The 26,934-nt window shown below is 39.8% G+C and overlaps 1 protein-coding gene across 10 annotated transcripts in view; it reads left to right on the top strand.

Moving 5' to 3' along the window:
* The window catches only part of ATG7 (autophagy related 7), a 193,603-nt gene that overhangs the window by 134,954 nt on the left and 31,715 nt on the right, over positions 1-26,934 (top strand). Inside the window, exon 1 of one of the 10 annotated variants that reach the window (XM_089781018.1) lies at positions 6,387-13,244. The exons of the other annotated variants lie outside the window; for them this stretch is intronic. The gene's annotated coding sequence lies outside the window, so the exon portion shown is untranslated. Of the gene's footprint in view, positions 1-6,386; positions 13,245-26,934 lie in introns of those variants that run through there. 10 annotated transcript variants of the gene reach the window in all.

Genomic DNA, 26,934 nt, shown 5'->3' with positions numbered 1-26,934 from the left:
TGCTCGGACCACTGCCCGCTCTAGCACAAGTAAATGAATAAAAAGTCAAAAGATGTCATGGTACTTTATGGGTACTGTCCCTGTAACTAAAAATTGTCTGCAGACTTACCTGATGGTCCTTCCCATGCATTGGACTTGCCTGTACTTGACTGGCAGGATTGTCTGGACTCTTGCAGAGTCAAATTCCTATGCAGCTGGACTTCTCGATTTTCCGTCCTGCATGATCCTTTTCCTTCTTATCTTTTCTCACTGTTCGTGTCAAGGGCTTGTGCCTTGGGCTCCTTAGAGGTAGCCACAGTGCTGGGGAAGTGAATATCCATTAGGTTTGTCATACAGCTCTTTGTAAAAACAGCAGTTCTCCAGCTAAGCAGCTAATAACTTGGTTGGCCTCACTGCTTTTCTGGTATGTATCCAGCATGGTCAGCTAGACAGTTGCGCTCGGCAAATGAGTGGAACTAGATGTGCTTGCCAAGCTGGGAAATCAGCAAAAGGAGTTTCCAAAATGTATGAGGTTTTAAAGAGAAGGGTCTACCAGTGTGCATAATCTCTGGGCAGTAGAGTTCACAGTGGTGACCAAAGCAGTTAGTGTGGAGCATTGTGTGACAACTGCTGGAGGACACATAGGGTGCATCTACATTTATTTTGACCCCTAGGTTGAAATAAGATATGCAATTTGAGCTATGCAAATTGCATATCTTATTTCAATCAAAATTTGAAATAACTTATTTCGACAGTGCCAAATTTTGAAATAAAGTGCGATTCAGAAACATCCTTTAGCCCTTGTGGAATGAGGGTTACAGGTATGCTGGAACAGCGCACCCATAATTTTGAAATCTGTTTCAAAATATGTGCGCATTTAAAGATGTGGAATGGCTATTTCAGGATACTTAGGCTACGTCTAGACAGTGGCGCTATTTCGGGATACCCTAAGTGTCTACATAAATAATGCAGTGCATTGTGTTGGCCTTAGTACATCAACTGTGCCTTTCATGCTGCTCAAGAAGGTGGCATTATTATGTCAGTGTAAGAGGGCCCTTACACTGTTTGGAGACAAATTTAAGTGTAGACATGTAGGTCGAAGCAAGCTGCTTTTTAGATCTTTTTCTTGACTTATCTTGACTATAGATCCCAATTTAGTGTTATCTGAAAATGTTATTCACATGCCATTTATTCCCTTTTCTCTTTGGCTAAAGAACAATAACAAGTCCAGTTATAACAAACTGCCAGCTGTTTTGCTTTATACGCATTGTGTTAGTAAAAAGTCCCCTGGCTCTAAAAGGTGAAATGGATTCTAATACATGGCTGCTTAGTTGCCTAGAATTAGGAATAGTTTTCTGGAAAGGAAAACTAAACAGATTAATCGTATCTGAGGAGCTGGTTTAAAACAGGAGGGGTTTTCCTGCAAAACTGTTTTCAAACTATTTTTGTGGTGCTGGATTAAACTAGGAGAAGTCTGTCTTTCTGAGGCTACATCTAGACTACGGAGTGCAATTTGCGTACCTTTTTCCGAATAAAAGCAGCAGTGTAGACATAGCCTGAGACTTCAGTAAAAACTTAAAAAATAACAAGTAGTCTTGCAGCACCTTAGAGACTAACAAAAATGAGCTTTCGTGGCCACAACCCACTTCTTCAGATGAATGGCATTGAAGGGGGTCCAGTTTTCAAATAAATAGCAGAGAAGGGATGGGGGAAAGCGGAGGGGGAAAAAAAGGAGGGGGGAGAAGAATGTCAATTAGAATGTCCATGCAAAATGAAGCTGATAAGAGCCGTAGTACCCACTTTAAGTGCTCTTTGGGATTTTTTATGTCATTAGGATGTGGAATGTAGCGAGCCATCCAGCCAATGTCTTTGTTTATTCTTCTGTTGTAGGAATCAAACTTGTAGATAAAAGTTAGGTTCTGTAACTACCCTGTTGAGCTGACTTTTGAAATTGGTTTGCAATAATACGGTGACTTTGAGCTCTATTAATGAGTGCCCCGGCAAGTTAAAATGTTCCCCAACAGGTTTGTGTGTTGCTTTTTCAGATATCTGATTTCTGTCCATTAATTCTTTCTTGTAGACACTGTCCAGTGTGGTCAGTATATATGATATACATGGCAGAGGGGCATTGCTGGCACTTGACATAGATCACATCAGTGGATGTGCAATTGTACGAGCTTCTGAAGTGGTTAGGTTCTGTGATGATACCGCCTGTATAGATGTGTGGATAGAGTTGGCATTGGGGTTAATTGCAGGGGTAGGTTCCTGAATGAGTATGATGGAGGTATTCTGCGTGGTTATTGGAAAGAATTTGTTTGAGGTTAGGGGGTTTTCTTTAGGTGAGGATTTCAACAGCTTCTACCATCAACCTTAGCCTATCCCAGTCCACACAAGAGATCCACTTCCTTGACACTAACAGTACAGTTGCACAACAGACACATTTCCACACCACATACCAGAAACCTACTTACCGTTATACTTACCTATGCCTCCAGCTTTCATCCAAGACACTTTTCCCAATCAATTGTTACAGCTAGGCTCTAAGATGCAACTGGATTTGCTCCAGTCCCACAGACAGAGACAACACCTGCAGGATTTATATAAGGCATTGTTAAAACTGAAATACCACCCGGAGAAGTGGAAAAAAAAAAAACAGATTGACAGAGCCAGACGACTACCCTGACATCAGCTACTTCAAGATAGGCCCTACAAAGAAAACAACAGGACATCACTTGTCATCACCTACAGCCCCCAACTTACACCCCTCCATTATCAACAATCTACAACCTATCCTAGAAAATGACCCCTCACTCTCACAAGCCTTGAGGGACAGACCAGTCTTCGCCTACAGGCAACCCTTGTCCTCTCTGTGCTATTTATTTGAAAACTGGACCCCTTAAACTCCATTCATCTGAAAAAGTGGGTTGTGCCCATGAAAATTTATGGCACCATCAACTTTTTTGTTAGTCTCTAAGGTGTGCTGCAAGACTATTTGCTGTTTTTTAAGTTTTTCCAGTTACAGACTAACACGGCTACCCCTCTGAAACTTTTGAGAATTTAGTAGTTATGGATAAACTCTCAGGAAGTTTTTGTTAATGGGCTGGGAGATTGGGTCTATTTGCATAAGCTTTAACACTGTTAGGGATGTAAATAGCCATTTAAGTAGTTGTAGGGTTAAACAATTAAAATGACACCTATTAACTGGTTAACCATTGGCAGGCTAGGAGGCAGCAGTTGGGTTAACAGAATTAATTTTCAAGAGATATTTTGCAACACTTTATCAAATCCTTTACTAAAATCTCTATTTATATTACATCTGCTATGTTTCCTCCATCCAGTAATTTTAAAATTCAGGTGTGTCTAGCAAATTATATTGTTTGTCAAACAGTTATGCTTGTTTATCCGTCCATTAATCTCATTATTTGTTTAGTTATTTTATTCAATGTATTTTGCATTAGAAATAGAAATTAAACTGAGACGGTATCTTTTTTCCTTATTTTGAAAATTGGTGCTTTGTTGACTTTTTTCTAATCTTTCAGTATTAGGAGGTTATAAACATATAAAATGTAGTAAGCTACATTCATAAAGCACTCATAATTGTGTGAAACTAGATCCTATTCTACTAAGTAAAGGCTATTATAATTTTTACAGGAAAACACACAGACATTATAATTTTCTATACATTTTTTGACTGTGTTCAGTTTTTAAATCTTACTGCTCAATGATTTATTTCAACAAGCCTGTAATTTCTGGATTTGTGTTATCATTAGCAGCATATTTGAATTGCACTAAACTCTCACATCAGACTTCCTGCTTAAAACATAATGGTCAAGTCATTTTGATAAAAATCTTAAGGCTACGTCTACACTGCAGGCTCCTTGCACAAGAATTGTTTTGCGCAAGAGTTCTTGTGCAAAAATTCTCACGTAAGAGCACGTCCACACTGCCATGTGTTTTTGCGCAAGAACATCCATGGCAGTGTGGACTCTCTTTTGTGCAAGAAAGCTCTGATGGCCATTTTAGCCATAGGGGTTTCTTGTGCAAGAACATCCCATCCATACTGCGCATCCATACTGCCTTCTTGCGCAAGGGATCATTCCTCATGGGCAGAGGAATAACTCTTGCGCAAGAAGCCCTCTGTTCTAATGCCTTATTGTAAATTTACTTGCACAAGAACGTGTAGACGCTCTGCAAGTTTTTGCTCAAGAACGGCCGTTCTTGCGCAGAAAGCCTGCAGTGTAGACATAGCCTAAGTGTATATCCATATAAGAGTTGTCGTTGATTTTATTATTCAAGTAAGCTTTTAATACCTATTTTGTAAATTGGTTGAACATTTTTGTTTACATTGATGAATTATTCACAGAGTATTATTATCAGCATAACTGATCTTGTTGCATTGTGATATAAAAATAGAAACATTTCTTTACAAATGGCTGTTTATGTAAATGAGGGTTTCTGAATTGGTTTTCTCTCTAAGCATGGGATACCTCCTATTTGCTTATACCAATTACCCATGGAGATTGCTTCTTCTGAAAATTGTGTTGTCTTTACCTGGGGATACAAAAGCAAGAAAAATGCTAGTTCTGCCAGAGCCTCACAAAACTGCAATGTGGCAAATATTCAGGCTTTTTCCTGTCATCCGTGAGGCCTAGTTTTCCCTGAAGGAAGGCTCTTGTTGGTCTCTGAGTAGTTTCTTTCTTGCCAAACCAAACTAATTGAGTTGGAAAATATTTGCTCTTCCAAAAAACAATTTTTACCATATCTATTTTCTGCCAGTCTCCACATCTTCCAGTTGCTGATGTTCACTTTGGCATAAATAAGTTACATTCCCCACTGCAAATCAGTGTTCCAATTCCTGGAGAGTCTTCAGCTGGGAAGAATAAACCAATGTTCTTTACTATAGTAGTTACTTATAAAATTATACATTAAATAGAAAGCAGTGTTTTCAGTGTGTGGCTGATTTAACAATTGCCTAATAACACATTCTTATCAATGATAACTTAAGCACCTGTAAACTAGTGTTGCATATTGAACTTCTCATTCACTATTTAATTAAATATGTGCATAAGATTGAACTTCTAAAAATAAAGCAAGTGAGACTCTACTGAATTTTACCATATTTATAGTCAGAAGCTACTTTAAAATCCAACAACCATGTTCTAATGTAATTATCCAGTGTCATCCTGAGCACTGCTGAATCATGCATGGAAGCAATTTTCAAACATGACAATAACTGGTGGAGATTGCCATGTGATTGTAACTAGCTGTATGAACAGAGGTTTCCCTTTAAACATAACTATGTTTGCACCAAACTGCCTTATAAACTACCACTACTATGGTTCTAGCATGTTTTCTGTACCTGTCGCAATATGATGTATAGCTATATGGAGTGTGTGCAAATTGTCTTAAAACCACATTTGGGTGTAACTCTTCAAAAACAGTTTCAAACAAGTTATAACTTAAGGTAAAATCCTTACGTCGTAGTCAGTGAGGCAACGTCTACACTACAGATAAAATCAAAGCAGCTGCAGTTGATTTTCCAGGGTTCAAATTAGCGGAATTAGTAAAGACACGCTAATTCAAACTGTGGGGGTGCTGCTGTCGATGCTAGTCATCCTCCCTGCTGGTAGGGAGTGTGTGTTCCCTTCAACTTCCCGCAGTGTGGATGGCACCAAAATTCGAGTTAAGATACTTTGACTTAAGTTGCATTAATAGAGTAGCTTAAGTTGCATATCTTAATTCAAACTTATCCCTAGGGTTACCAGGTAGCTTCAGAAAAAATACCAGACACACTTGATCGGCAGGGGGGAGAAGGGACCAGCCGGGAGGGGGGGAGGATGGAAAGTAGGGCTGGCAGGGGAGGGGTAATCCTCTGCCAACATAAACTCACGGAAATACTGTGCTATCAATGCTAGGAGGTTTATTAAACTAAACTAGTGTTTTGATTTCAAACCCCACTATTGAAGTGGAAATAAAATGAAATTAGAAATAAATGCATACCTCTCTCTTTTTTGTCACAATATTAGTTGTGGCTAGCCTGTGTAATGAAACATATAGCTTATTGTTCAGAGAGATTAAGAACTGATTAGACATAAACTTGACAAAAATCATATATATATTAAGTACAGTAGTTCCCCTATGCTTGGTTTATTTTTTTTTTAAGTTTTCTCTGTGAAGGCCTCTATAATATAAGTATAAGTACAGTATACTTATATTAAATAAGACACACTAAAGTACAGTGTAATTTCAAGCAGTTCTCTGTCATTTGCAAGTATTTGATGAAACCATATAATACTGTATTATCTATTTTGGAAAACCTTTTTACATATTCACTGTTTTGTTCAATAAGCTGTTTGCATAGTTTAACAGTCCATTTAATTTATAAATGCTTTGGGAAATAAGGCTGAATGTTCATATCTTATGCTCACTACATGAAACATTAAATATTGATTGAACTAGGGCCCGTTGAATCTTAATGAGAGTGCGCTTAGTTTTTCCAGATCAAATGGTAATCTTTAGCAGAGATTTAGAAACTATAATTAAGGAAGTAAGCTATGCTGTATTTGTTATCCAAAGCTTCAGGATGATAAGCATATACGATACATTAGAAGCAAGAAAGGATATTTTACAAACCCATTAGCTTCTAATACCCGTATTTTAAATGGACCTTTGGCGTTCTTGCAAAGGTTTAAGTGGAAAAATCATCAGTGAACATATATGCAGTGTTTTGTGAATGCAACACTTCACTGAGCTCTGAAAGACTGAATTTGTGTAATCAATAAACACTGGAAAAGGATGCACTAGTTTTTACAGTTATTCAGTGAAGCTTCAGAACGGGTTGCGCTATTATCGTGTAAAATTTCTGAAATATGGAAATGTTAAAAAATCCATTTATTCAGGGTTTCTGTGGCCTGGCTCGGTCTATCACAGTGAGGAACTTATTTTGTAGAACTAGAAATAAAATTGACTTTAGACACTTTTAACAGTTTTTTCCTTGGACTAGGAAATCGACTTTTCCAAGTTCTGAATAGTAATCCTATAAACAAGTCACAGTGTTTCTTGTTCTTAATTCAGGTTCCTCTCTTGTTGATTGATTTGTGGGATTTCACATTAAGATGAAATGGTGTGTTCTTTTTCAGTCCCTCCCAATCATGAGATCTATCGCCTTATTACACTGTTGTTTTCAAGACTTTACATGCTCAGAGGGGTAACATGTAACTTTAAGTAGAAGTGCTGTGGCATCTGTGTGTGTGTGTGTGTGTGTGTGAGAGAGAGAGAGAGAGACTGACTGACTGACTCTACTAGAACTCGAAGGGACCTCACAAGGTCCCTCATGGCAAGACCAAGCACCATCTAGATCAGGGGTTGGCAACGTACATAAGTGGCACACAAAATGATTTTCAGTGGCACGCACGGTGAACAAGCTCCCCCCCCCCTCCAGTCACAATGGGGAGCCCATGCTGGCGATCCAGCATCATGTCTCCTGTAAGATTGGAGCCCGTGCTGGCTTCCTGTGGGAGGGAAGAGAAGCTCTGAGGCTCTGCACCGGATCTGGCCTGCGTGGAAGCGTGCGCATACTGCTCCTCCCCTCCCGACAGGAGAAATGGGAGCAGAGCCCAGGGCAGGAGACCAAGCAGGGCGCGCAGTGGAGAGAGTGCCTCCCCCTTACCGGGAGAGCGGCGTGGTCCAGCGCAGAAGGGTTAAATCTTGCCACTTCGGAAAGGCTGCTGGCCCCTGATCTAGATCATCCCTGATAGATGTCTGTTAAACCTGCTCTTATATATCTCCAAGGATGGAGATTCCACAGTCCCTCTAGAGCAATTTATTCTAGTGTTTAACCACCCTGACAGTTTTTCCTAATGTCCAACCTTCCTTGTTGCGATTTCAGCACATTGCTTCTTGTCATATATATATATGGTGCCACAGGACTACTCAGGGTTTTTTTAGATAATTTAATTGAGATATGATAATTAAAACCGCAAGTAATTCTGGTCCATGAGAAGAATGAGAAGGTAAACTGGGTGGCAGACCTCAACACACTAAGTCACTTGTAGAATCAAAGCCATTGAATATACTGACTCTTCTAAAATGATAGATGTATTTATATTACTTGTTGTGTTAGCAGTTTTCCATACCACCATTCTTTACTCTCCCTCCCCAAAATATTATGTAACAATTGATTGTTTTAGTAATCATCTATTTAAAGATGCTAACTCTTGTTCCCTTATAGCACAACTTACTGCAGTGACCTATATACTCCAGAAGCATACTGTTTGGTTCTTTTTCCAAATAAAAGACTGTGTGTATAACACAGGTGTGTCTTTAAGATGGCTATAATGTCGAGGGAGTGAAGATCTCCTATAGAATAATATTTTTCCATCTAAAAATGGAGACAGCACGGAACAGCAATAGACAGAAAACTGTCATCTTACCGATGATTATAGAAAACAAAATATTGGGGCATGTCTACAAAATGTGGCAATGCATACTATGGGGGTATTTTGCACACTAATTGATCCATTTAGACCATGCTGATGCACACTAAAAGTTCCCTAGTGTACTTTGACATAGTACTGTCTCAAACTATTGTTTCAAAATACTGTGGTGAAGATCACTGAGGAACTCTTAGTTCATACTAACAGGGTGCACACAGACTAATTAGTGCATAACATGTTAGTGATCTTTAGCAGTCACAATTCTAAAGTGCATATTGCTACACTATGTACAGAAGCCTTTGGTGAATTCATGCCTACATATCATCCGGTGAGATCCATCCCGTCTTCCAGTTCATAACTTTGATTCATTTCAAATTAAAACTTGCTACTATGGACTGTTGGAGCTCAGAACTCAGAAAGTGGGATTTTTACGTGGGTTGATTAGGTAGTTGGCTGGTTTTTACTGCACCCTAGAAACTCAGCTGCTTTCCAAGATGTCTATCATTTTCTCTAACTTTACTAATTAGATTACATAATCTTTTCTAATTCAAGTGGATAATCCACATGATCCTTGAGGGAGGGTCATTAGTGAGCCCTGGTAATCAGAAAATTCTCATTTGATAGGTCTGTTTGCCAGCTACTGAGAGGAGAGAAGCCTACTAGAACTCAATCCCAGAAACCCATTTCACAGGAAAGAAAAAAATCTTTATCTTACTTTCCCAGTCAAAGGACACAGGCCTTTGTTCCCTGGAAGACCATGAAGTATTAAACCCCAAACAAGCAGATTCTAAGACAGGTTTCCTACTTTGATCACTAATTAATATGGGTTCAGTAAGAAATTAAAAGTCTTCTTATGGTTATCCAAGAAATGGTATTTCATTCATCTGTGAAGAAGACAGCTGATCTCTTGCCTAGAGGCAAAATGTATTGAGAAGCAGATGTCCTAAATTTGAGACGCACCAGGGGATCATTGAAATTTTCACTCTTGTTTGAGTAAGTCTCATGTGCAGTAAGTGAAGCCCCCCCTTTGGGGATTCTCGGTCCTGGCTCTGCCCCTTCCACATGCCCTTCTCAGCAACCAGAGGTGTGAGGCTCTCTGTCCTCTTCCCATGCCTGGAGCCCCACACGCCCCAGAGAAGCTCCAAGTACTCCCTACCTGTCTGAAGAAGCCTCAAGTCAGCCACAGCCTGGAGGGCCCTTCCTCAGCTGGAGAAGCCCCAGAATGGTCAGCTCCAGGGAGGAAACCCAGGATAGACAAATTTGTGTCTTCTCCTCCCCTCCCCAGGCCCAACCCATCACAGGGAAAAGTGTTTCCTCCCAGATGCTTTTGCTATGTCCCAAATAGGTTCTGGGGTGACTTAAGAAGCAGTAGGTGCTATTCTGGTTCATGAGTTCCTCAGTAATCTCTCTGGACTACAGAAAAATTTGAATTGCACACGCTGCCTCATCAGCCATCCTGGAACCTGCAACCTGCATGGGGCATAATAAAGCAAAAACTTTGCTGTATAGCAAGGGGCCCAATGGCCGAGGCATACCCGCAACCCATAGCAAGGCTTTGTCTCAGTAGTTTTTGTAGTCTGTTCTTGTAGTTAGTTTTAAGCATAGTTTGTTTAGTGTGGGTATGTATATGTGTGTGTGTCAGTATGTGTATTGATGTATAAAAAAATTAGTAGATAGTGTTAGGTTAAATAGTTAGAAATCTGTCTCCCTGTCATTAAAGGGCTCTCTTTGCCCCCAGGTTCAGGCATGCTCTAGTTCCCAGGCTTCAGTCATTGTCCCTGTGGCAAACCTATATTGAACCCACATCCAGTTTCTGAAGTGTTTGGGAAAAACTCACTTGAGAGAGCAGTGCCAGATCTGTCAGGACTTTTGATCCTGTACAAAAAAAGCAGAGAGAGATCAAAATGAAGGCTGTTCTAATGGAAGACTCACTTCAGTTGATCTCAGAGCCTAATCACTCCAATTGATCTCAGAGCCTCAGTTTTGTACAGAGCACTTTGTCCTCAGTATGAAGCACTCCTCTGGCAGCATGCATTTCCTGGCACTGTTCCCCATCTCTGGTGATGAGAAGCAGAAAAAGCAGCACACCAACAGATGGTGCTCACCAAAGCAGAGGAAGGACAAACACGGGGAAGGCAACCCACACTGAGCCACTCTTCTACCCCCTAATCCCATGGCAACATCATGAGCTCCACCCAGACCATCGAGTCCAATGCCAGACATTTAGCCAACACCCAGAAGCCACCTGGTCAACAGCAAATTGACGGTGCCATCAATTCCTGAGGCCTTCCTGAGTACACCCCGGCATCCTCAAGCAATATATTTATACTCTTCCCTAGTCATGTGTTCACATTTCCACTTCTTGTAAGCTTCATTTTTGTGTTTAACCTCACCAGAGATTTCACTGTTAAGCCAAGCTTGTTGCCTACTATATTTGTTATTCTTACTGCTTACTGGAATGGTTTGCTCCTGTGCCTTCAATAAGACTTCTTTAAAATACAAACAGCTCTCCTGGATTCCTTTCTCTCGCATGCTAGCATCCCAGGGGATTCTGCCCATCAGTTCTCCAACGGAGTCAAAATCTGCTTTTCTGACGTCCGGGGTGTCTATTTTGCTGTGCTTTCTTCCTTTTGTCAGGATTCTGAAATCTACCCATATGAATTTTGTTGTTGCTTTGAAGATAGTACATTTTAAATTATCTGGACATAAATATAATTCCTGCATTGATGGGAGATAAACTTCTTCCTCTATAATGTACTCCAGTTGAAGTGAAAAACACGGCCACCTACATGCAACTCTTCATCCAGACAGGCTCACACATGTTCCTTTAAACCAAAAATTGTGGGGCATTTCTGAGTTTCTAGTTTAGTACCTTGTACAAGAGCGACCCTTGTCTCCCACCCTGAGAGTCTCTCCATTTGGCTCCTATACCAGGATGGGCAGAGTCAGGTCCCTGCAATATCGCTTCTCTCATTGTGCGAAATCGATAATGATGCTACTGTCCCTCCTTTCTCTCTGTTCAGGAGGGTGAGGTAGGGGGGCTTGGGCCCACCCATTCTCATGGGCACCAGCCCAGGGCCCTAAAGACAGGCTGTAGTGGCATCCTGTCCGGCGGGTGGAGTTAATACCTGAAACGCACCAGCCCGCTGGCAAATCCTATGCTGCCCCGCCCTGGGCTGCTTCCTACCCCACTGGTGTTGGTACTGCAACGTCTCAACACCATCATCCGCCCATCTCTTATCTACCCTTCCTCCCCCGCTCTTGTGTCTTCCCTTACCCCCCTTTTAACTTCCTACCTGGGTCACTTTCTCCTGACATCACCTGCTGACCCGGGGCCGAGGATGTCCCCTGACGTCAGACATAGCCCGATGTGCAGGGTTCCCCGGCTACCAGCCCCCGCACTGGTCAGCTGGGCCACGGCTACAGAGCAGCATGCACAAGCAGCCCGTGTCTCCTGCCTGGCCCCGAGGAACGGGTGCGCAACCGCGGGGGAAGTGCAGGGCGGATTGGCCCCGTCTAAGTGGGGCAGCTCCGACCCGTCACATACCTCAAGAATAAAACAAAGAATATTGTACATTGGAAATGAAGTTAGAGAGAAATGGGTGCTTTCAGTAGGGGGGAAATCTTTTATTTGTAAGGGATCATTGAATGTTTGTTTTTTGTTTTTTATTTTTTATTTTTGTCTTAATGAAACATTATTTACAGTGTTGTCTTAATTCTTATTTCCTTTTACATAATATGAAAGAAATACTGTTTACACTAACATAGAGCATATAACAAAGGGTTTAAGATGGTCCTGGAAACACATCTTCACCTATAATGTTAGAATAATTATACTGCACTTGATTTAAAATGACTGCCAAAGCAACAATTACTAAATGCAGCTGACTTATAGAAAATAGAAAACATAATGAGATGAGATAAGGCTGTTCTTTGATTGGCTAGAGAATGTCTGTTCCCACTTGTCTAGTTCTAGCTGCAGGTATTCTTTTTTCCCTTGTAGCCCCAAGCACTTTGACATGTTGACACTGGCATTTGAATCACCATCATTTAAAATTAAGTATGAAACAACTTATTTTATCATTTCTAAGCTGCAGCCTAGGGCCAAAACAAGCAAAGCAATTTTAAAGGACTGGGTTCAGAAGTAGATTGGAATTCCCATTGTACAGCCCCTGGGAATATGACTTCAATAACCAACTCTACAGCAGATATTTATCATAATGACATCTGGTGCTTTTCCCATAATTGTTCAGTAGAGCTTTCCATTACTTGTTAGATAATTAGCCCTCATACCATACATCCTTGCAATATGAAAATTAGTTACAGTCTCCTAAGCCATCGCAAAACTCCTATATCATCTCATTTACTATTTGAAATTATTTCATACATTCTTACCTGCAAACTCAGTCTAGGTCACCATTTGAATGCTTCTTTTACAGAAAACTCTGATACATAAAACAGTATTTGCTGATTTTATGCTGCTAGCAAAGGAAATCGAAGATAGAAAAACTTTTATAGGACATTTATAACTGGGCTTATGTAATATGTATACGCCAATTATCATATTCTCCACTGAAATTTTCCTGAATGGATTTAAGAAGTGTAACATACAGAAAATTAAAATATGCTAATGGTATAGTGTAGTAAGGAGTTACTGTAAGGATGTGTTCTTGGGCTTGCTTTGTGGAGAGAAGAAGGTTGGGAGAGGGAAACAGAAATTGGGATCCCTACAAGATACTGAGTTGACAGCCCTGGAGAACAGGTGTGACGTAGCACGGGCAATGCAAATAATTCCACAGTGCCTCCTCCTAGCAAGAAAAAGAACAGAAGGTAGGTGATTCTCCTTCTCTACTGAGACCTTGATTCCTTCTTTTGAGTTTGCCACTGAATGCTGTTAGTTGTAGTAGTAGGGTGTTTTTTTTCCAGTGTAGACACTAGTCTGCAAGAGCAGGAGGTGGACTGAGGTGACTGAAGATTTTTCTCTTTAGAATTACAGGAGACTGCATGTAAAAGTATCAGTAATTCATTCATCTGTTTTATGTGCAAATTTGAAAACTATTTTTTCTTTTAAATCTGAGGGCTGAAAACATGTTTTTAGTAGACATCATGCCTTCCAGAATCATGATAGATTTCATGATTCTAATGAAAGAAAGAAGTAATAGCAACAGAATAAAGACAATGGACTTCAGAAAAACAGACTTTAACAAATTCAGAACTGTTCAGTAAGGTCCCATGGGAATAAAATCTGAGGAGTAAAAGAGTTTAGGAGAGCTGGTAGTTGTTCAAGGACACACTATTAAAGGCAAAATTGCAAATTATTGCAATGTGAAGAAAAGAGAAGAAATAGTAAGAGGCCATTATAGCACCATACGGTGCTCTTACTAGGAAATGTAATCCTACAAAAAATGGTAATATGGACAAATTAGTAAGGGTAAGTAGAAAAGAATAGCACAAGCATGTAGCACAAAATCAAGAAGACTAAGGCAAAAATCATTTGCACTTTACAAGGGACATGCAACACAATATGATGAAGTTCCTTACGTCTATTAGGAACAAGGGTAAGGTGAAACTGTGTAGACAGTGCCAAAAGCCGAAGTAAGCTATTTTGACTTCAGCTACGCAATTGACATAGCTGAAATTGCGTAACTTAATTCGACTTTTGCCTTGCAGTGTAGGCATTCCCTAAGAGTATGTCTACACTGACCCCCTAGATCAATCTAGGGAGGCTAATGAGGATTCCAGAATAAAGCCCCTAAATCGAATTAGGTGGTAAACCTCATACCACCTAATTCAATTTAGGGCTTTATTCCAGAATCCCATTTCACTGCCGCGTATAGACGCGGGCAGTTACTTTGGGCTAGTCAATTTCTAAAATGGTGACCAGCCGGGAACATGGAAATCTAGCACGGGATATTTAAATCCCGGGCTTGATTTGCAATTCCGGTCGCCCTCATTAGCCTCCCTAGATCAATCTAGGGGGCTAGTGTTAGACGTACCCTAGGATACTAAAGAAACTGCTGAAGCAGTTATAGAACAATTAGCAGTTATCTTTTGAGAATTCATGGAGAATGAGTGAAGGTCCTTAGAGGACTAGAGAAGGGCAAACATATATTACCTGTCTTTTAAAAGGGGAGCAAAGAGGCCCCAGTTTTTTATAAACTAGTCATCTTAACTTTAATAGCAGGAAAGATATTAGAAAAAATTATATTAAACTTAGAATGGATTTCTCAAGAACATATGCCAAATCAACCTAATTTCCTTCTATGGCAGGGTTACTGCCCTAGCAGTTTGGCAGGGGAGGACAAAGTAAACATAATATACCTTGATTTTTAGTAAAGCATTTGGTACAGTTCCTCATCACAATGTCATAGGCACCTTAAAAAATGCATCCTAGATGAAATTATGATGAGATGGGTACACAATTAGTTGAAAGACTATACTAAAAAAGTATCAGAGGGGTAGCCGTGTTAGTATGAATCTGTAAAAGCAGCGAGGAGTCCTGTGGCACCTTATAGACTAACTGAAGTGCTGGAGCATAAGCTTTCATGGGCAAAGACCCACTTCGTCAGTTATGCTCAAACACTTCAGTTAGTCTATAAGGTGCCACAGGACTCCTCGCCGCTTTTACTAAAAAAGTAGTTGTCTACAGTTCACTGACAAACTAGAAGGACAAACATTGTGGAGTCCCGCAAAAGTAAATCTCGAGTCTGACATTATTCAATAGTTTCATAAATGACTTGAATAACAAAGTGGGGAGTATTCTTATAAAATGTTCAAAAAACACAAAACCGCAAGGGGCTTTAAGCCAAGCACTTTAGAGCACAAAAATTAAATTCAAAATTACCTTGACAGATTAGAGAATAGGTAAGAAGTCAACAAGATGAAACTAAAAAGTATAAAGTACTACACTGAGGAAGGAAAATTCAGATGCACTGCTGCAAAATGGGGACTAATTGGCTAGGCAGTAATGTTGCTGAAAAGCATTTAGGGGTTCTAGTGGATTACAAATCAAGTATGAGGCAACAGTGTGGTGCAGTGGCCAAAAAGGCTAATATTTTGGGGTCCATTAACAGAAGTGTTGTGTATAAGACATCCAGAGATTTTTTTAGAAATTGGTGGTGTTACCAGTTCTCCAGTTATCTGGTATAGAAGCTGATTTAAATGATGGCTTGTGTGCCAACTTAGTTCTGCAATTTCATATTTCAGTCCCTTCAGAACTTTTGGATGAGTACAGTCTGGTCCTGGTGACTTTCTGCTGTTTAATTTATCAATTTCATCTAAAACCTCCTCTGTTGACCCCTTAGTCTGGAACACATCCTCAGGTTTGTCACCTGAAAAGAATGGTTCAGGTATGGGAATCTCCCTCACATCATCTTCAGGAAAGACCGATGGAACAAATTAATGTAGCTTATCTGCAACAGCTTCATCTTCCTTGAGTGCCCCATAAGCATCTTGATCACTCAATGGCTCCATTGTTAGCAGTCTTCTTCCTTCTGATGTACTTAAAAAGTACTTTGTTCTTACTTTTTGAGTTTTTGGCAAGCTGTTCTTCAAATTCTTTCTAGACCCGCATAATAATATTTTTACACTTAACTTGCCAGAGTTTATGCTCCCTTTTTTCAATAGGACATTACTTCTGATTTTTAAATGATGACTTTTGCAATAATAAGTAAGAAGTCACCTGGGCCATATGGTATTCATCCATGAATGCTGAAGGAACTCCAATATGAAATTGCAAAACTTGTAAGTGTGGTGCATAACATATCACTTAAGTCAGCTTCTATACCAGATGGCTGGAGGCTTGCTAATGTGACACCAATTTTTAAAAAAATCACCAGAGCAATCCTGTTAATTATAGGATAGTAAGCCTAATTTAAGTATCAATCAAATTGTTTGAAACTCGAGTGAAAAACAGACACACACATTAACATGGGGAAGAGTCAACACAGCTTTTATTAAGGGAAATCATGCTTCACCAATCCGTTATATTTTTTGAAGATAAATGTAGATAAGTGTGATCCAGTGTATTTGGACTTTCAAAAAAGTTTCACAAGGTCCCTCACAAGACATGATTAAGCAAGGAAAGCAGTCATGGATAATAGGAAAGATTTTATCATTGGCCAATAAGTATTTAATAGAGGCAACAAAGAGTAGAAATAAAGGTTTCTCAGTGAAGAGTGGTAAATAGCAAGGCACTCCACAGAAGGATGGGTGGGAGAGAAAAGATGGAGTTGCACTTGTATGTAAGAGAGCAGTATGATTCCTCAGTGCTCCAGTATAAAATAGGAGAAAAACCTGTTGAGAATCTTTAGATTAAGTTTAGAGGTGGGAGCAGCAACAAGGATGATGTCATTATGGATGTTTCCTATAGACCACCAGACCAGAGGCCATGCGCAGCTTGACCTTCTGCTCACAAACAGGGGGGAACTAATAGGGGAAGTAGAGGTGGGTGACAACCTGGGAAGCAGTGATCACGAGATGATAGATTTCAGGATCCTGACCAAAGGAAGAAAAGAGAGTAGTAAAATACACATCTCGGACTTCAAAAAAGCAGATTTTGATGGGCAGAATCCCTTGGGATGCTAACATGAAGGGGAAAGGAGTCCAGGACAGCTGGCAGTATTTTAAAGAAGCCTTATTGAAGGCACAGAAAGAAACCATCCCAATCCATAGCAAGAGAGGCAAACATGGTACGAGACCGGATTGGCTTACAGGGGAAATCCTTGGTGAACTTAAGCACAAAAAGGAAGCTTACAAAAAGTGGAAACTTAGACAAATGACCAGGGAGGGGTTTAAATGTATAGCTCGAGAATGCCGGGGGGGTATCAGGAAGGCGAAAGTGCAAATGGAATTGCAACTGGCTAAGGATGTGAAGGATAACAAGAAAGGTTTCTACAGGCATGTTAACAAGAAGAAGGTGATCAGAGAGGGTGTGCGGCCCCTACTGAATGAAGGAGGTAACCTAGTGACAGATGATGTGGGGAAAGCTGACGTACTCAATGCTTTCTTTGCCTCTGTATTCACGGAGAAGGTGGGGTCCCGGACTGATGCAAAATGGGATGAAGATCGACAGCCCGTGGTGGGTAAAGAACAGGTTAGGAACTATTTAGGAAAGCTAAACGTACACAAATCCATAGATCCGGACTTAATGCATCCGAGGATACTGAGGGAGTTGGCAAATGTCATTGAGGAGCCTTTGGCCTTTGAAAATTCTGGAGATTGGGAGAAATCCCGAATGATTGGAAAAAGGCAGATGTAGTGCCCATCTTCAAAAAAGGGAAGAAGGACGATCCAGGGAACTATAGGCTGGTCTGTCTTAACTCGGTTCCTGGAAAAAATCATGGAAGAGATACTTAAGGAATCCATTTTGAGGCACTTGGAAGAGAGGAAAGTGATTAGGAATAGTCAAAATGGACTCACAAAGGGAAAGTCGTGCCTGACCAATCTGTTTAGCTTCTATGATGAGGTAACTGGCTCCATGGACGCGGGAAAGTCAGTGGATGTGATATACCTTGACTTTAGCAAGGCTTTTGATACGGTCTCCCACAATATTCTTGCCAGCAAGTTAAGGGAATGTGGATTGGATAAATGGACAGTAAGATGGATAGAAAGCATTGCTACAGGCTGGGGACCAATGGACTAAGCAGCAATTCTGTAGAAAAGGACTTAGGGATTACAGTGGATGAGAAGCTGGATATGAGTCAACATTGTGCCCTTCTAGCCAAGAAAGCGAATGGCATGTTGGGGTGCATTAGTAGGAGTATTGCCATCAGATCTGGGGAAGTGATTATTCCCCTTTATTCAACACTGGTGAGTCAACATCTGGAGTACTATGTCCATTTATGGGCCTCCCGTTACAGAAAGGATGTGGATGCAATGGAGAGGGTCCAGTAGAGGGCAACAAAAATGATTAAGCACATTGATTTATGAGGAAAGGCTGAGGGATTTGGGCTCATTTAGTCCATAGAAGAGAGGAGTGAGGGGGGATTTGATAGACTATCTGAAGGGAGACTCCAAAAATGATGGAGAGAAGCTTTTCTCAGTGGTTCCAGATGACAGAACGAGGAGCAATGGTTTCAAGTTGCAGTGTGGAAGATCTGGGTTGAATATTAGGAAACATTATTTCACTAGGAGGATGTTGAAGCACTGGAATGGGTTACTTAGGGAGGTGGTGCCACATGAGAAAATATTAATAAAACCAGGACTTTTCAGTTTAGTAAAGAGACAACCAAGAGGGGAGGGGGCTTATAGTAGTGATCTGTAAAATCATTATTGGTATGGAGAAAATAAATAAGGAAGTGTTATTTACTTCCTCCCATAACATAAGAACTAGAGCTTCAGGGGGTAGCCGAGTTAGTCTATTACAAAAAAGACAACAACAAATGGTCTGGTAGCACTGTATAGACTAACAAAACATGTAGAAAGCTCATGATACAATTTGTTGTTTTTTATAAGAACTAGAGGTCACCAAATGAAATTAATAGGAAGCAGGTTTAAAATATACAAAAGGAAGTATTTCTTCACACAGTGCAGTCAATCTTTAGAACTCCTTGCCAGAGGATTTGTGAGGGCCCAGACTTAAACAAGATTCAAAAAAGAGAGAAATTCATAGAGGACAAATTCATCAATATCTATTAGCCAGGATGGACAGGAATGGTATCCCTAGCCTCTGCCTGTCAGAGCTGGGAATGGGCAACAGGGAATGTATCATTTAATGATTACATGTTCTATTTGTTTTGTTCATTCCCTCTGGGCACCTAGCATTGCTTACTGTCCAAAGACAGGTAACTAAACTAGATGGACCTTTAGTCTGACCCACTGTAGCCTTTCTGATATTCTTATGGAAATCTAAAGCTTACTGCAAAGAGGTGGAAATAGTCTCACAAAATAGAGTGAGTAGGCAACAAAATGGCAGATGAAATTCAGTGTTGATAAGTGTAAAGTAGTGCACGTTGGAAAACATAATCCCAACTATATATACAAAATGATTAGGTCTAAATTAGCTGTTAACACTCAAAAAAAGAAATTTTGGAATCATCATGGAAAATCTTTTAAAGGCACAGTAGCAGGCAAAAAAGCTAACAGAAGGTTAGGAATCATTAGAATGAGATGGACAATAAGACAGAAAATATCATAATGCTGCTATAAATGCATGGTATGCGTACAACTTGAATACTGTATGCAGTTCTGGTTGTCCCATCTCAAAAAATATATATATTAGTATTGGAAAAAGTACAGAGAAGGGTAACAAAAATGCTTAGTACTATAGAACAGCTTCCACATGAAAAGAAATTTAAAAACTTGGACTGTTCAGTTCAGAAAAGAGCCGTTTAAGCATGGATGTGGTAGGGGATCTATAAAATCATGAATGGTATGGAGAAAGTAAAATGTTGTTTGCTCCCTCTCATAACACAAACAAGAGATCATAATGAAATTAATAGGAAGTGGATTTAAAACTAACATAAAAAAGGATTACTTCTTGCAAAGAAGAGTCAATCTGTAGAATTTATTGCCAGGGATATTATCAAGGCCAAAGGTATAACTGGGTTAAAAAAAATAAGTTAATGGAGGATAGATCCACCAATGATAGTTAGCCAAGATAATCAGGAACACACCCCATGCTCTAAATGCCCCTAAACCTTTAACTGCCAGAGCTGAATGATCCCCCTTTGTCATCTAGTTGCAGTGATTGCCCATTCATTCCCTCTGAAGGGTTTAGCAACAGCTACTGCCAGAAGAGAGGATACTGAGCTAGAAAGGCCATTGGTCTGATCCAGTATGGCCATTCTGATATTGAAATTCTCCTCATGTTGCCTATTGTGATGATATTTTAGTTCAATTATTTTCTCAGAGCCCTGAATTTCATACCATGAACTTAGCAAAAGGCTAACCTGTACCCTTCTCACTGTTTCTACCTTTTTCCAGTAATATATAATTTTTTTAGAAATCTTTCGCTAAAGTGCTACTTATTCAACTAAATGCACACAGACACCAGTAATAAAAATGACAACGTTTTTAAAAATTGCTATAATTAACTGTTTGCAAAATCGTTATAGGAAGGATTTTGCTGGAAATTAACAATATATTACTGAAATTGGTGACCATTGAATCTTGACTATTCTAAAGAATTCATGTTGTGATTTCACATTTTGAAAATGTAGGCTCATTGAATAAAAGCAAAATAGCTCAACTGTTCCTTATTTACTATTACTTTGAGCTGATACTGTATGATAGGGTATTTACTACAACAATTTCATCAGTAATACAATAAAATTTTGATTATAATCTACATCCTGTTCACTAACGAGTAATTATTTGTTTTATCTATGGCTGGAAAAGCATTTATGAACTTAAAATGTGTAGTAGTTCTTCATAAATGTTTACTTAATATTTGATTTGTTCCCTTAAGAAATCTGATGTCTGAGGTCTTTCCCTCAAAACATAAACATACCAGATCACTTTGTTGAAATTAACACTGAAGTAAGTGTTCATATCCTAAACATTGGATATCTATCTACCTGTATGAATGGGGGGAGGAGAAGATGATGAGAAATGTTTAAGAACGCTTTATAAAGGTCTAAAATGAATATAGTGAATATATTTGAGAGATCCTGATTACTAGCTAATCTAAGTGTGTGAGAATGCAACAACCTCTAATTCCACAGACTTGTATTAATAGCTATTGACCTGCCAATGGTTCTTTCTGTCCGTGTGTGTGTACATGCATATGTGTATATTAATTGTGCCCTGTCAAAAACATTTCTTTGGGCTTGTGCTCCTTTTTGTTACCTTTTTTTTTCTTTTTATGGTGCATAAATCTGACAGGGTTTTAAATGTTTTGTTTTAACGTTAAGCTAGGTCTACACTAGAAACTTGACCTACATGACCTGTGAGAAGTGGCTATGGGATTTGGGCTTATTTAGTCTGCAGAAGAGAAGAGTGGGGTGGGGGGAATTCGATAGGAGCCTTCAACTTCCTGAAGAGAAGTCCCAAAGAAGATGGAGAGAGGCTGTTCTCAGTAGTGACAAATGGCAGAACAAGGAACAGTGGGAGAGGTCTAAGTTGGACAGTAGGAAAAACTATTTCACTAGGAGGGTGGTGAAGCACTGGGATGGGTTACCTAGGGAGGGGGTGGAATCTCCATCCCTAAAGGTTTTTAAGTCCCGGCTTGATAAATTCTTGGGTGGGATGATTTAGGCAGGGATTTGGACTTGGTCTCCTGAGGCCTCTTCCAGCCCTAGGATTCTGTGATTTTATAAACTTTTGCAAGTATAATATTATTGGATGGAAGTGTGTTTTGTAATTTTTATAACCAGCAAAAAGCCCTAGTGTAGATACATTATCTATAGACAAGAAAGTCCTTTTGCCAGTACAGTTTATTTTATTTGGGAAATTGGTATAAACTACTTGAAAAATAATTCTTGCTCTACCCTTGCTATACTCCAGCAGACACTTTCTAGTGCATACAAACTTTCAAAATGGAAACATGAAGTCTGGTCTTTTCTGGAAGACCTTTGGGTGATCTTAGGGAATGCTTATTGTGAGCACTTCACATCTTTTGGAAGGGGTGAGGATTGCAGTCTTTAACAAAAGATTAATATGTTAATAAAAATACCTTTTTATATGGTCTAGTAGAACTCTTTTCCTTTCTCATTTATTCAACTCTTACTCTCTTGGATCTTGTGATCACACCATTTCACTAGTTACTCTTCGAGGGATGGCTCATGTGCTTCCAATAGGCAGATGTGTGCACCACATGCATTATTGTCGGAGAATATTTTCCTGAGCAGTACCCGTCAGGGTGGCTGTGGAGCTCTCTGGCATGGCGCCCTCAAGACGCAGTGTATAGGACACTCCCAACCAGTGTTCCCTCTAACATTTTCCATCCTTGGACGAGTTAAATTATCTTTTGGATGGGTTGAAATTTCTTATGTGCACCACCAATATTGAGGTTATATGTGGATGTGCAATCTGTCCCAGTACAAATGAAAAACCTAGGTATAAATATATATTTTAAATAGTCCATAGGCACAGCTTACAGGGACCTTAACTCCTAACCTACCTCACCATCTCAGTTCCTTTTTACCACCAGTGATAATCATTGGAGATTGTTCACACTCTTGCCTTGCAATCATGTTCTCCGTATCCATTGTTGTTGTTAGTCTAGTACAGGCCAGGCATCTCCTCTCACACTGTGCTGAAGAGGAAGTCCCTGAGGAATTCAGGGGCAGAGGTTTTACTCCCAATATTCCCTTATTCCCAATACTAAGAGCAGGCTCAGATCCACTCTAGACCTTTATCAAGAGGTTCAAGTTTCAGGTGGTCATCTTAGCCCACATCACACCTTCCCTGTAACCAGAGGATTGGTACACTGCCTTCAACTTGAAAGACATAAACTTCCATATTTCTATTATCACTATCCCCACCCTGTTTTTAGCTATCCTATCAGAAGAATAACTATGTCAGAAGGTATAACTGGGGGAACCAGAAGGAGCCACCTAACTCCTCTAATAACTATGAGGACCCTGGAACTTTCCCTTGCAACAAACCCCGTTGCCAGCTTTGTCCACATATTTACTCTGCTGACACCATTATTGGACCTAAACATGCCGCTTACAAGATCAAGAACACATATTCCTGTTCATCCAGAAATATAATTTATGCCATCATGTGCCTAAAGTGTCCATCTGCTATGTACATTGGACAAACGTCTCAGACACTTCGCCAAAGAATCAATGCACACAAAACAGACATAGGATTCTCTCACAGAGAGGAAGCTGTTGCTTGTCATTTCTGCCAGACTGACCATTCCCTCAATGACCTTAAAACATTCATATTGCTTCAAAGAGATTTTAACTCCAGACTTCAATGAGAAGCTTCAGAATTGTCATTCATGCTTAAATTTGACACTTTATGTATGGGTTTAAACAAAGACTCTATCTCACCCATCACAAGGATAGGTTCCCCAATGACACTAATGTCATTACCTCACAGAAACCAACCTTCCCCCCTCGCCCCCACTCTGTTCTAAAATTTGATTTGTCAGTTTCACATGCCTTCATTTTTTTGATTGTGTCACTTTGGTATATATGGTTGTGCCAATTTTTTTCCACATATTGATCTGAGGAAGTGGATAGTCTTTAAAGTGCTACATAGTTCTGTCTTTTGTTTTAATCCATAGAGATGCATTCTGTTTTCCAGAGAAATTGCTAATGATTAAGTTTTGGAAAAGTACAGATCTGGGAAGAACAAATTTAAACTCTAAAGCATGGGGATTGGGGCAGCCACCCACAAACCGTGCTATGGCCAGGACAACTCTGGATGAATAAAATCTTAACACAGTATGCCTTTTTGAAAGGATATTCCCTGGGGCCAAAAGATTGCATGTTAGGATGAAGTTTATGGAACTGAAAGGGGTCAAGAATCAAATGAACGTATATGGAGTTGCATACCAGAGTATAGCTTTTTAATGGATACATTGTAGCAAGAGTACACAAATTTACACAAAATGAGATCTATATTTAGGCATGTGGGTTATATGTTGCCAAAATAAAGAGAGCGATCAGAGTAATAAGCTGTTTATTTTGAATAGAATCATTTGCCAGTCCTCACACTGCATCTATACAGTACAATCTTCTTCACCCTTCCCTGAGTTTAAATCCCAAACCCTCAGATTGACATTCTGAAAATGCTCATTAGAAAGTTTGTCAGACTTAAGAGAGAAGTTGCAAGCAATAGTGTTCTGCTTCTTCTCTTCTTGGTTCATATAACGGTCCTTCTGTGTTTTAGATTGCAGGTTTTGTTCTGAACAAAAAATATCAATCATGGAATCTTTTTAAATTTCCATCTATAATCATATTTTAAAGACCCCCAAAGTACTTTACAAACTGATAAACAAATATCAATTTTTTCACTATTAAAAAGCAAAAAAAAAAAAAGCAATTGTATCTTACATGATGACAACTGATTAGGGCAGAAGTGTCAAACTCATTTCATATGGGAAGGCCTGACCTGACATCCTGCCACTTGGCATGGTTTAATTTTGCTAAATTGCTGCCCAGCGGTCCCATTTGATCATTAAATCTTCCAATTGCTTACATGCCAAATAATTTGTTTTGGATAAACTTAAAAAACAAAAACCGGTCTGGTAGCACTTTATAGACTAACAAAACATGTAGATGGTATCATGAACTTTCATGGGCACAGCCCACTTCTTCAGATCACCAGAGTTTTGAGTTTAGGATCTGCTGACCCAAAATAAATAGGAGAGAAGGGGAAAAAAGGAAAAACAAGGACCAGAGGTTATGAAAAAATCAAAGAGGAAAACAGGAAGGCAGAATAGGCAATCAGGAAGTACCTGAAGATTGGATAGTTAAAATGAAGCAGATAAGGATCAGAGTCAATAGATAGGGGGGATACTAACACAAGAATCTGCATAAAGAGCTGTTTGTACCTGCATCGAATGTTAGGTTGGTAATGGCCCAGCCATCCCTCATCCCAGTTGAGCCCATTAGCATGAGAATTGAACTTGCCGATGAATTGTAATTCTAGCACTTCTCTGTGTATTTGACTGGTAGAATTTATTTGTGACAAGATGGCCACCTGGAGATCTTTTAAAGAGTGATTAGGTAGATTGAAGTGCTGTCCAACAGGTTTCTGTATGTTCCCTTTAAGTATATCTGTTTTGGCTCAGTCTTCCCTCCTCCACATGGGACTGCTTTGATCTAATGTGCAGACTAATGTTACTCACTGGGATTCAGACCCAACCTCATGTAGACATGAGACTACTACAAGTTCACCACAGTTATCTTAAAAAAAAAAAAAGTAGATCTTGTCTAGACTACAGGGGTATGCTTTATAGCAGCAGTGGGGAACCTATAGCCTGGGGGCTGGATGCATCCCCTGGCTTGCCTAGTACCTGGGGCTCAGGGCTCACCCCAGGATTGGGGAGCCCACGCTGGTGAGGTGTGGGTTTTTTTGTTTCTCGCTTGTGTGCAGCCTCTGATTTTTCTGTGGGTCAGTGGCCCCTGACCCAAAAAAGGTTCCCCACCCCTGCTTTATTGACTTCAAGAGGGTGTTGTGATCTAACTCCTGTTGACATGTACTAAATATTCCTTAGTATACATTGATGTAATTCTGTTTGAAACCAGGGCAACGTTAATGCATACTCTGAGTCTACGTGGTGGGGAATTAATGCCCAACACACAGGTGCACTTTACAAATCACCCCCCCCCCCCAATCTCCAGTGGTGTGGACTCCAATGTTGTCTAGAAAATTCATGGGAAGTCAAAGACACAGACCATATCTGTTCCTTGGGCCCTATGTTTTGACATCCCTGGATTACAGCCATCTTTTTAATATCATCTGAAAGCCAACATCCCTAGAAACCTAGTGCAAAATCAGTTTCTGAAGATGGTGATGTGGACATTAATTCAGAAGGAAGAGTGACTCTCTCACAATGTTTTTTGCAACAGTAGAATGTTTTCTGAATCAAATGCTGTTTTGGCTTGACACGCCTTCATGTGAGTTATCTGCCAAGATCACAGCTCACAGTGGTGTAACTGCAAGCGCTGCTATATTCTGTATAATGTATACTTATCAACAGATTTTCTGTAACACATAAGTTATGTTTAAATTATAATGCTGTTTCATGGGAATGAGGGAGCATCATTTTGCAAATGTATATTCATTCATTTTAATTGGAGAATAGGAGCAGTTTGTGAAGAAAGTGTAGGGTTGACGATAACATGGAATTAGGGCTTCAGAGAAGGAGAAACAATCTTAATATTGCAGGGCATCTTCTGGTGATAGTACAAGGTATTTTATAGAAAAGGCATTTAACAGCCTTGGTGCATTTTTCCATTTCAAGCGCACACTAAATACATTTGCAGCCCTGAGATCAAACTGTTAAAAGTAGCTTCTCACACCATCACTCAAAGTGGGATTAGTGTGTTCTTTCTGCATTCCCTGTTGATCCATTAAAATGAATATAATTGCATTCATATAACAATCAGAAAGATCAAAGTAGTCCCATGTGGTGGAGAGAGGACTGTGAGCCAAAACAAGCTGTTTGGCTTGTAAGCAACTGGAAGCCTTTAAGGTGCGGAAGCACATCTGCAACGTTCTCTGCTTACAGAGCTACAGAGTATGGTTTGTCACACAATACTAGGAGAGCATAGAAATAGTACATTTGTTGCAGCATTTCAGCAGGCTTGGGTGCACAGAACAGAGTCAGTTTTGATTTAAAAAATAATTGTGCAGCAAGACAGCTGTTACTAGTGTATTGGGTTTATTTCATTTCTCCTCTTGAGAAATCAGTTTCTAGTGTACTCCAAATAATGTAGTCCAACAGAGCATGTAGGTAGTTAATTCTTAATGGGTGAGTTAGTCACTACAGTTAACGAAACAAATAATTTGTGTTCATAAAAGTCATATCTGAATGTATTAGAAGAAAAAATGCTGACAGTTTAAAATAAAGTTCATCTATCAAGCCAGAAGCTGGTTAAAGAGTATTCTTGCT

Source organism: Pelodiscus sinensis, chromosome 11 (assembly GCF_052426305.1).
Source record: "Pelodiscus sinensis isolate ZL-2025 chromosome 11, ASM5242630v1, whole genome shotgun sequence".
In the NCBI taxonomy this organism is placed as follows: domain Eukaryota; kingdom Metazoa; phylum Chordata; order Testudines; family Trionychidae; genus Pelodiscus; species Pelodiscus sinensis.
This window is presented reverse-complemented; position numbering and strand designations above follow the sequence as displayed.